Source organism: Mus caroli, unplaced genomic scaffold (assembly GCF_978045245.1).
Source record: "Mus caroli unplaced genomic scaffold, Mus_caroli_1 scaffold_16, whole genome shotgun sequence".
NCBI lineage: Eukaryota > Metazoa > Chordata > Mammalia > Rodentia > Muridae > Mus > Mus caroli.
In genome coordinates, this window is record NW_028227271.1 from 33,536,510 (window position 1) to 33,539,733 (window position 3,224).

At 48.5% G+C, this 3,224-nt stretch overlaps 1 pseudogene; it reads right to left on the bottom strand.

The window, feature by feature from the left end:
- Window positions 1-1,656: 1,656 nt before the first annotated feature.
- On the bottom strand, window positions 1,657-2,458 carry LOC110310067 (uncharacterized; annotated as a pseudogene).
- Window positions 2,459-3,224: the final 766 nt, after the last annotated feature.

Here is a 3,224-nt window from a genome sequence, read left to right on the forward strand (position 1 = left end):
CCAGTGCGATGTCATCTGACCAAGACTGAGTCTCTGACCTGGAACCTGTGGGGCACTGCTATGGTCCCTGGTGTGTAGGCTTCTTTGATCTGGTTCCAGATCTGTGTTCTAAGGCCTTTAAGTGGGTAAACAGAGCAGAGGATGAGGAAAGGTCAGTGTTGGGATCCAATATCCCACCTGAGTCAGTTAAGGGGGGGGGCGGTCCCCCATGCAGAATCTCATAGGGTGTCAGGCCAAAATGTCCAGGAGTGTTTCAGATCCTGAGAAGCACAAAGGGAAGGTGAGTCACCCAGTCCCGACCGCTGGTCTCAATGGCTAATTTAGTAAGGGTCTCTTTTAGGATCCTATTCATTCTTTCTACCTGTCCTGAGCTCTGGGGCCTGTAAGCACAATGTAATTTCCAATTAGTCCCCAGTTGTGTTGCCAATTCCTGAATTACCTGGGCAACAAAAGCGGGCCTGTTGTCTGATCCGATTACCTTGGGAACCCCAAATCTAGGCAGGATCTCTTCAAGAATTTTCTTAGTTACCACCTGAGCTGTTTCTGATTTAATAGGGAAAGCCTCTAGCCATCCTGAAAAGGTGTCTATAAAAACTAGAAGATATTTGTTACCATACTTCCCTGGCTTAATTTCAGTGAAATCTATTTCCCAGTAAGCCCCTGGTGGGTCACCTCTCAGTCTTTTCCCTGGTTCATTGAAGGGGTGTGCCACATTGGTCAGAGCACAAGCCTTACAAGTTTTTGCAACTTGCTCAGCAATGGAATGCAGTTTGATCACATAATAGTTGGAAGATTGAATCAAGTCACATAACTTCTTTGCTCCCAGATGAGTCAACTGATGGATGCATTCTACATATGCCCTCCCTTTTTTGTAGGACAATAATTTTTTCTTCTTTAGTTTTTGCTACACCATGATGGCTGAACCCCTGAGCCAGTCCTAGATCTCCCATGTCTTCAATTATGTCATAGTCTTTGGGGGTATATTCAAAACTAACTTCTGGGGTGCCGTGGGGTTCATCAATGGCCTCAACGGCCAGAGTGACTGCCCCCTGAGCTGCCTGTTTTGCTGCCCAGTCAGCCATCTGGTTCCCTTTTGCTACCGGGTCACTGCTCTTTTGGTGCCCAGGACAGTGGACAATAGCGACCTAGCCTCTAGGAGAGCCAAGATTTCCTCCTTATTTTTAATTTCCTTCCCTGCTGATGTGAGCAGCCCCCTCTGCCTGTAGATGGCCCCATGTATGTGGGCTGTGGCAAAGGCATATTGGCTATCAGTGTAGATATTGATGGCCTTATCTTCTGCCAGTTCAAGTGCTTGGGTCAACGCCTGGAGTTCTGCTTTCTGCGCTGAAGTTCCTTCTGGTGAACTGCTGGCCCAAATTACCTGCTTTCCATCCACCACCGCTGCTCCTGCTCTCCTTTTTCCTTCTACCAGGAAGCTGCTACCATCCGTGTACCAGTTAGGTACACCTGGCCAAGGTTGATCAGTCAGGTCCTTTCTGGTTCTGATCTCTTCGGCCAGGATGTCAGCGCATCTGTGCACTGGGGTGGAGTCATCCACTTCAGGGAGCAGGGTGGCAGGGTTGAGGATAACAGGCGGAGCAAAAGTTATCCGGTCATTTAACAACAAGCTCTGGTAGTGTGTCATCCGGGCGTTTGTCATCCAGTGGTCGGGGGGCTGTAGCACAATACTTTCCAAAGCATGGGGAGCAATTGGAGGCAGAAAAAGGCATCTTTCAAGTCTAGGACAGTGTACCAAGTCCACTCTGATGGGAGGGAGCTTAATAGGTTGTAAGGATTGGGAACAGTAGGGTGAATGTCTTGTACCCTTTTATTAACTTCTCTCAAGTCTTGTCCGGGTCGATAGTCATTAGTCCTGGGCATGTGCACAGTCAGGAGAGGGGTATTCCAAGGAGATTGGCAAGGCACTAAAATCCCCTGTTGTAACAGTCTCTGGGTATGTGGCCAGATACCTTCTTTAGCCTCCCTACTCATAGGATACTGTTTGACTGAGATGGGAGAGGCATCAGCCTTTAGCTCCACCACAACCAGTGGCACCTGTTTGGCTAATCCTGTTCCTGCCTGTTCATCCCAAACTCCAGAGAAAGCAGACATCCATTCGGATGCTGGTAACTACTTGGGATTCTGCTCATGGAGGTGGTACTCCTCTTCTAGGTGCAAAACCAAGCAAGCTACTGGGGCACCCTCCCAGGTGACCTGGGGTCCCTTGACAGTGAATTGAACTTGAGCTTTTAATTTGGTTAGTAGATCTCTTCTGAGTAGGGGGGGGTGGGCACTCAGGAATAACAAGGAAGGAGTGAGTTACTTGTCCTTTTCCAACATCTAGAGTGTGCTTGGTAGTCCAAGGGTAAAATTTGTGACCAGTGGCTCCTATAACCATTGTTTTCTGTTTTCCTAATTGTCCTAATGATTTGGTCAAGACTGAATGTTCTGCTCCCATGTCTACTAAAAAATTAGCAGGAGTCCCCTCCACAGAGAGCGTCACCCTAGGCTCGGGGAGGGGGACTGAGCCCTACTCCCCTAATCTTCTTCGAGGGCCAGCACTTTAGGTCCTCTCTGTCTCTTTTTGGGGCATTCTATGGCCCAATGTCCCTTCTCTTTACAGTAAGCACATTGATTTTTTTTTCAAGTTGAAGTCTTTGTCCTCCTGGAGGTCTTCTTGCCCTGTTGCCCAGGTATCCTGACTGTCCTTTCTCTGACTTTCCTTTACCTACTACTGTGGCCAAAATCTTAGTCAAGTTTCTTTCCTAGCGGCTATCAAGCCAATTCTCTCTCTTGTGATACACTTTCTCAGCTTCCTTTACTAAGTCCTGTAAAGTATAATCTTGGAGCCCCTCCATTCTCTGTAACTTTTTCTTGATATCAGAGGCAGACTGACCAATGAAAGCCATAGCTACAGCCACTTGCTGTCCCTCGGAGGAGGGATCCAACGAGGTATATCTCCTATAAGCCTCCATCAGCAGTTCTAAGAAAACAGGGCGGCTCCACTGGACCCTGAAGAACCTCTCTTACCTTGGCCAAATTGGTGGATTGCTGTGCTGCCCCCTTGAGACCCGCCACTAAAGTCCAGTGGTAGACCGTGAGATGCTCCCTACCTTCCACTACCTTCCACCATATTGAAATCCCAGTCGGGACGGGCCAAGGGAAAAACTGCATCTACAAGGTTGGGGAGATTAGTGGGGGGGTTACCATCTGGTCCCGGGACA